The sequence below is a fragment of the Ooceraea biroi genome, chromosome 3 (assembly GCF_003672135.1).
Source record: "Ooceraea biroi isolate clonal line C1 chromosome 3, Obir_v5.4, whole genome shotgun sequence".
In the NCBI taxonomy this organism is placed as follows: domain Eukaryota; kingdom Metazoa; phylum Arthropoda; class Insecta; order Hymenoptera; family Formicidae; genus Ooceraea; species Ooceraea biroi.
In genome coordinates this window covers 1,645,007-1,657,696 of record NC_039508.1, presented here as the reverse complement: position 1 = coordinate 1,657,696, position 12,690 = coordinate 1,645,007, and the positions used below count along the sequence as shown (strand labels likewise).

General features: G+C 46.1%; 1 protein-coding gene across 1 annotated transcript in view; it reads right to left on the bottom strand.

Moving 5' to 3' along the window:
• Positions 1 to 12,690, bottom strand: part of LOC105283148 (uncharacterized protein KIAA0754) — a 92,910-nt gene that overhangs the window by 79,067 nt on the left and 1,153 nt on the right. The window lies entirely within an intron of this gene.

Genomic DNA, 12,690 nt, shown 5'->3' with positions numbered 1-12,690 from the left:
ATCGCAAATCTTCCTCGACGCTCGAGAGGTTTCTATCGCAATTAAGATGGTCGTTTCCTAAGAGAACCCGAAATCCGCTTAAAAGTGACTGCAATTATGTAAGATTAATATTGCAGTGTCAACAGGTTGGAATATAATTTTAATATTAAGAATACAAGGCAGTTGAGAAATAGAAGCATAACTCAATGATTATCAAGAGATATATAGATATAAATATATGTTAAATTTCAAGAATATAACTAAATAACGAAAGCATATTTTGTCAATTCATCTCAAAGTATTCGAAACTCCACAAATAGTTACAGGAACATTCAACCTCGTTCCCCGCATCTTCTAGAAACGTTCGTGAAACCTCATCGTGAAACAAAGAGTCCAAATATAATAAAATTTATTTTCAATTAAAATAGGGAAACGATCGATTACTCCTCTTCCTTTTACCACAAAACACTCGACCGCAATCTCGTATGGAAAACCCATAATCGGCGTTTATGGCACTTTCGTTGCAACACCTCGTACGTCTCCGTCTGTCGCGTAGGGGCTTCCGCGACAGGATCCGTCTGCGATTGCGATTAAATCGCCCTCACACGAGCCGGGGCCATATGCGCTGCCGGCCATTTAATCCGTCATCGCGTCGCCCTGGCCCCGTCGTACGCGGCTTTAACCTTCACCTTGAACACGCCCTCCGTGCACGAAAACTATTTTAGGGTCGCCCGGCTACCCCAAGCGAGAGACACGCTCACGCGCGCGGGAGCCGAGCGATGCATTCTAATCTCGACGCTGCCATCGCGCGACCGGCCCACACGATCGAATTATACCTCCCTCGAGCGAGTGCGAGCTGCACGATTCCCGCACGTGGCAGTGCTGGTAGAGCAACTGCGACTCCCCAGAAATTTCCGCGAGATTACACGGTGTAAGACAGCGAGTAAGAGAGCCCTCGGGTGCCGAGCGTGCTGCCGCGACTTCGAGATCGATCGCGCGCGGATCGGAGCGGAACCTGCTCCAATTCACGCGATCCTAGCACGCGCGGCAGCTCGATCGCAACCGCCTCCCGGGGATTACGAGGATCCGCGAGAGGATTTTAAATGATAACGTCTCGTTAGGATGTTAGCAGTGGTATATTGGGTGCACGATTCGATGGTGTTCATCATTCAGTCAAGGTAAGATCCCTCGGCGACGCTCGCGACTGCAGGGTGGAAAAATTCTGTGTGTGAATGGGACGCTAGGCGGATACTCGGATCCGCGAGCGGGGATTACACCGCGACTGCAGCCCCGACCATTCCACCATTTCCACCTCGCGTTCAACGCTCCGGTCGTTTATTCATTCGCGAGAACGTCGAGGGAAAAAAGTAACGACGTCCCACGCGATCGCCGGGGAAATAGCGTCGGCGAAATAGCGTCGGTGAATTAGCGTGGGTGTCCGCGTGAGTCAGGACGACTCAGCGCTATCGCGCTTGCAATCGCGCGATTGCAATCGAGCTTCGCGTCCCCCCGAGCGAGAGGGAGTTCCCGGACGAATTCCATCGAGAATCTGTCGCGCGACAAGAAAATGAAATCTCCCGCGAACATTTAAACGCACTTCCAGAGGCATTTCCGGTAGCAGTGGTGAGCTTCTCCAAGCAGGAGATTTTATTGCGCGTTGTTCTCCGTAGCCGAGATGCAAAGAAAGTAGCTCCCGCGGCATGGCACGCATCTGTGAATACGCACAATGGAGCGGCGTATCCCGCCAAATATTTACAGGACCCAAACAGAGCGCAACAAAAACGCCGGATAAGGGCGCGTGCGTAGCGATAAGCGGCGAGCGTAAAGTAGATGCACTCGCTTACGGAATGAGACACCACAGCTAAGGGAGATCCATCGCGCGACAGTGACAAACAAGAGTCGGAAACTCGAGACAACGTAGACTGAGCCGAGGCAAAAGACGACGAAATTACGCGAGCTATTTACGAGGAAACTAATCGGCCGTGGAAAATGATTCGTAGCGCGTCCGGGATATTAAATCATCACGGCAAAATCATCACGAGGAAATGAACGGGCGAGGCGAAGACCGATACTTATGCCAGCGGAATGGTCCGCCATTACTCGTACTACCCCTCAATTATCGCATGGACGCTGATACGAGCGCTGGAGCGATACGCTCCGTTTGCTTGACGGACCTCGCTCGAGGTTTCGAGAGCACGACGCATTCGGAATTCACCCTAACGTCACGGCAACGTATAGGAACAGAATGGCGCGAGAACACGTGTCCACCCTGTGCCCCGTCCTCGAAAACAAATAGGGATTTCGGGGCACCTCCCGGGGTGGATCTCTGGGACGAGATCGTCCATCCCTACGGAAACTCGACGCCGTGAATTCCAGGGCCCCCCTCGCCCTCAGCGTGGCAATTTGTTTCGATTTCCAAGGTAGGAAAATCGAAACTACAAGTCTAGCGTAACGTCGATTGCATTTACGGAGTATCCAATTCTTCCGGCTTTCGGCAGCTTCCGGCTCCCCGACTACGACACCCAGCGGTTCGACAAATGGATACTGTTGTTGACAGCTATTGATGATAGTAAATCACTCATGCTGTGAAAAGTGCGAGGAGAGAACAGTTAAGATCGCGCAGAGAGTCTCGGAAAACTTTAGCAACCATTGTTTAAGGGACTTCTAATGGGGGAGTGTCGGTAATATCTGGAAATGTACACAACGAGTCTCTCTCAGTGCGGCGTCTCGTGCAAAATGCGAAATGCGACGAATGACAGCGTGACGAAGAGGAATGCCGCGCCGCAGAGAATGGCACGATCGCATTAGTTGCTCTAATTAACGTAATTAACTGCAATTAATTAGAAGCGAAGACAAGAGACCGCTCGGGACTCGTGGAAATTGTTCTACGGTTGATTCGACGAAGACTCGCTGAACAGCAACCCCGACCTGGTCGGCAATACTGGCTATTCAGAGAAACCACCGTCTATCATGCGAAAATTTAACTGAAACGACCAATTAGGGAAATCAACCAAATCAAGCTCGCACGTAATCACTTTGTGGCGAATGGGCGAGTTCTTTGAGCGCCTTGCGAGTGCCTCACGCGTCCCTCCTGCACTCGATCATTATCGTGCGATCTTTCGGAGAACGAGTTGCAGTGCCTCGTGTAAATGCCTTTCGAGAGTAAGAAAACTTTGCTAACATCGAGGTCTTACGAGTTAATATTTCATGTATAAAGAAAGTTTTAAAAAAATGCATGGAATTCTATACATATAAATCACAATATGTAATTATGACGTAATAGAAGCGTAAGATGTGATCGCGCGGCTTCCGCGAGAAGAATTACATCAAGTAAATTAACATGGCTAATTTCTAAGTGGAGATACTCCTTTTATTCATTACGGAGAAATTTATTGATCTAAAGAGACATTCAAGAAGAGCCTTCAAGTTTCATATTTAAGTTTAAGATTTTATAATACGATGTACGTTCATCATTGTAAGATACGTTAACCTCCTTAAGCAACTGTCGTATCGATCAATCAACTGATCCCCGAAGGGAAATGAGATAGAGCGACAGTCTCCGAGTCTGAAAACTCATATTGGCTTTGCCTCTTCTTTGATTTCCCTTGTCCCCGGGGAGACGGGAGGAGACACGAGACGGGAAAGAAAAATAGAAAGATCCTCGTAACCACATTATCACGGATTTGCTGCCGTGTCGTGGATCGTCAACGTTGACACGGCTTAATCCATTATGTAGACGCTGTTTGCTTTTCGAGACGGTTTTTTCATCTCGAACATACATGCATACTCGCCAGGTGAATAGCGAGAGATAATGAGATACGATCAAAGATAGCCACAAAGATGCCGAGATACAAGGGAGAGGGGAAAAAATGGGAGCATGCATAAACGAATTTTTTAGAACACACGTACAGTTTGTAATAATGAGCCGAGACTACACAATGTTTTATCGCACGATTACGTATTTGTAATTATGAATGTTTAATTAATTCCATTAATCGAAATCGATAAAATTGAGCGAAGGCTCACAACAATTTCAACAAGCAACGGAAAAGAGCAGAAAGACGTTACTAATGTCGACGGTGATATTTGGCCACTCACCGCGGAATATTCGCGGCGTGCAGCGCATAAACTTCGCGTAACATGCTCGCCGGAATATTTCGCGGTGTGTTACGGTTCACGAAACGAGAATAGAGAAACTGAATAGTAGGGAGGCCGGCTCTCGTGGGCGCCACTTCTCCGTTCTACAATGCACGAGATACCGGAGGCGATTCTGCACGCGTCTCGACGCGAAAGAACGCGAAGGCCCGCCGAGAGAGAAACGTTTTGGAGATGCAACATACCGCGTGCTATTCAGCAACGACCTCGAGGAGCAGATGCTCTTTCAGCAAACGGGCTCAGCAAAACAAATTCAACTCTCTTTAGTGGCGCGTTATATTCATTGATCGCCGCTAAAATCGCAATGCGACGGTAAATAAATGAGATAATCGATCTCACGTCCACGTGGAATGTCGCGGAGTTCCGAAAACCGTCAGATCGACAGATTTCCTGGTACTGGATGGACCACCCAGTACATATCAATTCGCTCGCGTGTACATATGTATGCGCATAAATCATCTCGCAAAATTCCTGCAAAATTGGCAGTGCGCCCTTGTAAAACCTTGTACGACACGAAAACGGCGAGCAAGAGGTAGCAGAAGAAGAACGTTGAAAAAGTGGAGTTTCAACCACATGCGGACTGGCCGTCAATCATACGAGAATCCTCACAATGTGCACAAAGAAAGAATCTCCCGTTGTGCATCGACCTCAAGGCTGAAGAAGCCGGGAGATTTATGCTCGTTCCGATGAACGCGAGAAGCACCAATATTTTGATCGCACATCAAACATTACGTAAAACTTGCGCATCGCCATTTCCTGTGCATCACCACCGCCCTGCTTTATTATACATAATGGCCAAACTCCTTGGCAAATATACGATCAAGTTTCTGCTACGTTGTTTCAATCCCTAACGTTACGCATCTTCTCGTCAGCAAAATCAAAATTCTTAACTAAGTAAATTGCAATCAATTACAAGTTATCGGATCGAAGTCTGCAGTAATTATATGCTTAGTTTACAACCATTTATTTTTCCACTTATAATCACTCGACAAATATTTAGTATCTGAATATTTAATTCTGGCTTCGTAGAAAAGAATATGAGTAGAAATAATCGCTCATACGAAATCTCCCTTACGATCGATCGAAGAGCCGAGAGACAAGGGAGCGGAGAAAGGGCACAGAAGCTACGAACTTTTGTACGAGCAGCCTAAGGGCAGCAGGAAAGCGGGGAGCGAAGGCGAGCGAGCGGGGGAGGAAGGGCGAGGTTAAGCCGAGCTAAGAATGCGGGGGAGAAGAGGGGGCGAGCGTGGAGAGTAGGGCACGGATGGTGAACAGCTGCTGGTGCCTGTGGTGGCCGTTTTGTGTGAACGTGCCCCCATAACCCCCATATCCCCCTTTCCGCCTGAGCCCATCATGCATTCGTTTGTTCGTTCGTTCGTCCGTTCGTACAGTTCGTCGAGCATAAAGGCGCGCTTGCGACGAAAGTGCATGTGCACGCATGGACTAATCTGCGTGTTTGATCGAGGAGCCGAAAGAATCTGTCGAGAGGAAGGTCGTGACACGCACCCTACGCGAATGTAGTATCGAACATACGAGACGGTCTCATTCGAGGGGCCCTAAATTCCCGGCGATGAGAAAACAAACCTTTCCACAGTGACGGGATTCACAAAGAAACGCTTCACCATGTTCACAAAGAAACAAAGAGCGTTTGATAAGACAACGGGAATGTATCCTCCAAGTAATTTATCGTCTTCGTGTTTATAGATATGTCGCGTAACGTATGTCACGATCCAAAACGTCAAGATACTGCCTGATTTCCGAGTAATTTCTCGAAAGATTAAAGCAACAATCGCGACATTGATCAGCAAAAATTAATTAACGTAATTAACATGTTAAAGCATCATATAATAAAAAACTAAATACGCAGCTCGCGGGAACTGTAATTTAATTTCATAACATAGTAATAAGAATTCTTGTGTTGCAAAATTCAGTAGAAAAAAATGCTCCTCTTATAACGAAATTTAGATAATAAACGTAAAACTTAGAGAAACGCATTATTGCATAGTAGGTAGAAAAATTAACGTAACGAATCGTGCAATCGAAAAGTTTATGTAATCGCAGTGTCGATCTGGCTCGCGCCTTTTCATGGTATATCGCGTCTATGATTGGTTCCCAAAGAATTTCCTATCGCGTTCAGTGACCCATGAAAGGAACCAATCTTACGAAATAATTAACGCGATCTGGCGTTACAGCCGATATACAAACCGATATCCCATGACGAGAATCGCGGCCGACGTGATAACGGTAAATCAACGTACGTGCTCGTCTACAACCCTCTTTTCTATTAAGGTAACCCAGCGCGCCGCCACATATATCTGATATTTCCTGTCGACGATGACTTACGACGTCGCGATGATAGGGGGTTGACACGGGCCGATCGTAACTTTTTTATCGCGCGTTCAAAGTGACGCGAGAAAGAAGAGGGAACACGCTGTGATTTTCTGTAAAAGATTCTTTTTAAATATATAATGGATATCAAATTGAAATCGAGTAACCTGAAAAAGATCTGCAGAAATGTTATAAAAAAGAAGGTGTCTTCAGCAACGGAAACCCGATTTATACGACAGTTCATGAAGAAAGGCTAATGTCGACGCGAAATGGCAAAAAGACTTATCGTTTCCTTTCGTTTGTTTTTGCTTCTCCGAAAAATTGCAACTAGGAAAGGCGATTTTGCCGGGTATAATAGACACGAAATCAGGGACAAGCGCGAGAAAAGAATGGCAGAGGAATGGACAGAGAAAAAAGTACGCGATCGTAGGAAATCATTTAGCTTGCCTTTTGCGGAGAGACGCGTACGTTGCTTTTACGGTGCGTAGAACCTAGCTAAGCATCATTGCTATGCATCGCGTATGAAGATCTCCGCAGCTACGGGGAGTTTTTAATCATGCGGCGTCTGCCGTCGTCGTGCCACGTGCATGGGCGTAAAAGATCGCAGTTTAGTTACTACGATAACGCGGCTCGCCGAGTACGCACTCGACCTCGCCGCGCAGAAAATTAACTGTGAAAAACGGATCGACTCTACATTTTATTCTCGTCTTTCCTTAAAAGACACTTCTCATAAAACCTATCAATATTTTTCACTCCTCAAGCAGCAAAACATTTTCATCGCGTCGATTGTGTGAAGTAATATAAAATGCAGTTATTAAATTTTTGTTTCTTTATAAATCCTATACAAATGATGATATCGACATCCCCCCAATTGCTTCTTTGGGTCTACTTGAACTTGAGACACTTCGGCCAGAGATTATCAATTTGCCGGCTGAGCTGCCGTGAGATAATCGAAAATGGCGGGTATACGCGTTAAGGGGGGAGCCTGCTGTAGAACGTTGAAAATAAGGTATAATTTTACGAATTTTTTTTGGAGAAACTATACAGCGGATCATTATAAAACTTTGATGCATTTATTAGTACATGTTTAAAGATAAAAAAAATTATTTTTTTATTTGAATATATCGCCTGTAGAGGTCGTCCTGGAGGCATCTTATTGTAAATTAGTGAGCATTCTCCTGCCTCCAAATTTCATCCAAACTGAAAAATTGAAATATTTTCTTGTTATTTATGAATTCCCATCGTCGATGAACCTTTAATATTCATAAAAACATTAAGTTAAACAATTATTTGTGCATGAAAAAGTTCAAAAACTTTGTCTAAAAATCGTACTTTTGTGTTCTAAGCTCCACCATTTTGGCACTTTTCAACTTTTTTCTTCTCTCTTTGGTTCATCGACGATGGGAACTCATAAATAACGAGAACATATTTCAATTTTTCAGTTTAGACGAAATTTGGAGGCAGGAGAATGCTCACCAATTTGCAATGCCGGCGACGCGGCTGCACTATTTCTCCAGGACGACCTCTACAAGCGATATATTCAAATCAAAAAATAATTTTTTTATCTTTAAACATGTACTAATAAATGCATCAAAGTTTTATAATGATCCGCTGTATAGTTTCTCCAAAAACAATTCGTAAAATATACCTTATTTTCAGCGTTCTAAAGCAGGCTCCCCCCTTAAGCCTGACCGGAGAGCCGGCTTTCCTCCTTAATATACGGCCGCGTGGTGCCCCGCCGCTGCAGCGGACGGGCGATATCGCGCAGGGGTTCTCATGCGGGCCGAGCGGTCCAATTAGGAGCGCGATTACGCGGCCGAGGCTGTAACGCGTGAGAACCGTGCCGGCGCGGTTTAAGGCGCGAGAACTGGTTCTTGGGTCCGATCGCGGGCATCTCTTTCCAAGGCCCCGTGTTCCCGACGTTAAACGCGGCTCGTAGGGACGTTGCGGGCTGCTCAGGACTGCCTGAAATTAAACGCCGGGGACAAGGGAAGAGTTGGCCCTTTCTTGGGTCCTCCGGACTTTCATTCGTACGAAGCGCGGGACCCACGTCCCTCTTCGTCCTTCCGTTTCTCCCCCGTCCCTCGTGCTACCCAAAATCGTCGATCGAGCGCCTTCGGCCTGTGTCTTTTGCTTTATTTCTCTCTTCCTCATCTTCTTTCTCTTCCCCTTGTCGACCCGCCCTCGGTTGCTTCTACCTGGCGAATGTTACGAAACGCATCCTCGGATACCCATGGCGAACCGAGAGCCCGGAATTCCACGGACGAGGGAAGGGTGCCGGAGCGTGTGAAGGTAGCAGATAACGCTCGGAGATCGGTTCACCGAGATGAGGCGCACCGAATGTATGTCTCACGATCAGGATAGAGGTTTCTCCTATTACTGATAATTATGAAGATACCGAGTACCATTAATCCTTAACTGGCCTAGTGGAATGGAATGCCGTTCGCGCCGCCGGGCGGAGTCAATTGCGTATAAATTACGAAAAGAATACCTCGGACTGTTTTTATTGGAGAAACGAGCACTGTTAGCACACATCAGCATAATGACCATTGTGAGGCCCAGACAGAGAGAGAGAGGCCACTTTCTCAAACTAATCTCGAGCGTTACGAATGCGCGCCAAAGCGTATTTCCCCAAGACGAAAGTCCTCAATTTCCTGCAGCGCATAAAGCAAGATCGAATGAGCGTCAGTGGAAAGAAGAACCAAGAGCCGCGAGCTCCGGGTCCGCTTATCGAGCGACAGAATCCGATTCTTTCGATGCACCTTGGCTATATAAGACAGAGAAAGAGAGAGTGTGAGAGAGAAAAGGAGAAAGAAAGAAAGAGAACGTCCTGGAATGAAGCATCACGTGCACGAGGAGTGCGCCTTGTTCACGCGGTGGCTCTCCGTTGTCAAGTGGACAATATCGTCTCGTATTACGGCGACGTTACCGCTGTCGAACAAAACGAACGACGTACATGGACGCGCGGCTCCGAGGCCTACCACTCGCACATGTGTCCACGCGATATCGCATTATAATTTGTTGTTACTGCAACGGCGAGACGTCACGTTGAAACATTCATGCGTCTCGCCTTACTTTATCCCCCTTGCGGCCGCGGACGCCCCGACGTGCGTGTAAATCGATATTGGTCGTTGGTACAAAGCCGAAAATACATTTCCTTCTTTCCGTGCACGTTGGTACATCGACAGAACATCGTTATTAAATTTATCAATGAAGGAAGAGTTCGATAATTACAATCAGCTGGCTTCAAGATCCGCAACGCTCGGTTCAGTTGTTGCAATTTTTTCTCGGAAAGCCGCGGGATACCCGAGTCGAAATTTTGCGCCTACTTTAATGCTTTTAGCAGTTTACGAACCTACTTTTAGGAAAATAGAACCTAGAACTCTTACATTGAAACTCAAACTCCTACAAACAGATGTTAAGACGCTATTTTGACCCTGCAACATTCGGCTGTAATCTTGATCGTAACCTGCTTTGACGCTCTAGCGGCAAAAAAGGAAATTTCGGACATATTTTAGTGTTAAAGTAGTAGCTAAATAGACGCTGAATAACCCCGAGTCGAAATTTTGCGCCTACTTTAATGCTTTTAGCAGTCGTACGAACCTACTTTTAGGAAAATAGAACCTAGAACTCTTACATTGAAACTCAAACTCCTACAAACAGATGTTAAGACGCTATTTTGACCCTGCAACATTCGGCTATAATCTTGATCGTAACCTGCTTTGACGCTCTAGCGGCAAAAAAGGAAATTTCGGACATATTTTAGTGTTAAAGTAGTAGCTAAATAGACGCTGAATAACCCCGAGTCGAAATTTTGCGCCTACTTTAATGCTTTTAGCAGTCGTACGAACCTACTTTTAGGAAAATAGAACCTAGAACTCTTACATTGAAACTCAAACTCCTACAAACAGATGTTAAGACGCTATTTTGACCCTGCAACATTCGGCTGTAATCTTGATCGTAACCTGCTTTGACGCTCTAGCGGCAAAAAAGGAAATTTCGGACATATTTTAGTGTTAAAGTAGTAGCTAAATAGACGCTGAATAACGCCTCAAATGAAGAATTCGAGGTTCAATGTAGAACTAAAATTTCGACTCGGTAGTTACAGTGTACCGCAGCATATCGCAGATCCATGAATGTGTTTATATACTTGTTTTTATTATATATATATATATGTATTATATATATATATATTATATATATATGTATGCACACAACTGAAGACTGCGGTAGCTCACCTCGCTAAAACTCGAATGCAGAAAGCGATTTCGGTTGAAACCCCGACCACGATTCACGTTAATCGAATAGAAGTGAAAACCGTCGAAATCCGTCGACTTTCCCGTGGCGAGCGAAAACCGCTCGCCGCGAAAAAGGAAAACGGCTGAAACATTTCTCGGGATGTTTACACCACGATGCCGATCGTCCGGTCTGACGGCGTTAAAGCGAAGGTTTCCGCGCACGCCCCGGAACAAAGAAACTCAATGCCGCAACGCCTTCGCGCGCGCCGTTTTTATGGTTTACTCCAAATCCCGTTAGAAGATTTCACCGCGAACGTTCGCCGAACGTTAAAAAGGAACGACAAAGCGTGTCGGGGGGCGGGGTCGACAACCGCAAGTTTCGATATCTCGAAAGGGGCGCGTTGCTCTCTCGCGCGATCGTATGGATCGAACGCAATGCGATATTTATTTTCCTTCCGCGAAACGACGTAACGCGAGGCGGCGAACAGCTATCCGGTATAATCGATGATAAAGGAGGGAATAACAAGAGCGAACGAATCCCGATACCGTTCCGAACCTCTATCGATCGTAACGCTCCTCTCCTCTCCCCGCCGCCCTCGCAGTGTTGTGTAATCGCGTTGTATAATCGTCGCGATTCGATTGAATCCAGTTCGCAAGTTCTGTTGTAATAATAATTCAATAATTCGCTTATTGGCCGCGCAGCCGCGTTTCCCTGGCGTTAATTTCGCCGCAATTAATTGCTTGTTAGCGTCGTCTCGAGCTATCTGGACCATCATCTCTTTGCCGGCGCGAGGGAACAAAGAGAATTCATTTACGACGGTGAGTAAACAGATGAAAATGCTAATGAGAGAAACGTCGACGTAAAGAAATTCAAAATTCCCGCAGAAATCCGTAATTGCCTCGAGTGCAAAACGCGCTGACGAAAGGCACCCGTAAAATATCTCGGACGAAAACTCGGGTTGCAGCAGGCCGGCCAGGTCTCGCACGAAACTAAATTCACGCGCGACGACGCGAGAGGAAGCAGAGGTGGCGAAGGACGAAGACGAGGAGTGTGTACTCGCCGGGATGCCGGAGGATGCTTCAATAGGAACCGGAACTCACGGGTCCGTGCTCGGAATCGACTACACGATCGCGCGCGTACGAGCCGCGCATATGAATCAGATATAAAAAAAAAAAGAGAAAAAGAAAAGAGAGACGGCCGCAGGGTCTCTCACAAGGAGGAGGAAGAGGAGGCGGAGGAGGAGGCGGAGGTGAAGCAGAGAAAGGTAGAGATTATCGATACGTCATTGATTTCTTCGGCGTGCAAAAATAAATCTCGTCGGTACGCATACCCACGTACGAGAGGAATGCACCGCGTACGATGGGACGGCCGGGTGTTCGCGAAACCGCAGGGCGGATTGCAAAGCGCGCAAGAGGAAGAGGCCCTTCTGGCCGTGGAGAAGTGGGACGGGCATGCGAATCGAGAAATTAACGGCGGGACTTCTTTTCTTAGCCGCGGGAGAGGAGAGACCGTACGCACGCTCCGCAGAAACGGGAATCGGTGGATATCTCCGTGTGGTTACGCGAAATGTAAATTGTCATGTAAATGAATGGGTGTATTATTATGTATGTATAAATAATGAGGAATATAAAAGCATATGAATAATGTAATCAGTTTATTCGGCGGAAAGATGGATTATTCAACGTTTGTAAAATCCAGTTTGTATGTATGTAATTATGGAGATTTTATAAATAATAGGATTTAGTCCATCTTTTTGCAGGACCTTATTCTGCGTATTTCCTCCTGCTGCATCTAGTTATTGTCTGCTGAAATTTTGACTATACGTGAGCTTTAATCTCGCCCTTCTGATACATTTCGCGTGGCGAGGCGCGCTTGAACATGCTATTTTCGTACCTAACGTGTAATTTCATTGCTTTTTATTTCATTATGTTTTTCGAAACTGCATGTAATAGTTTTATTTAGCTTCTAGATTTTGAAAACACGTCAAGA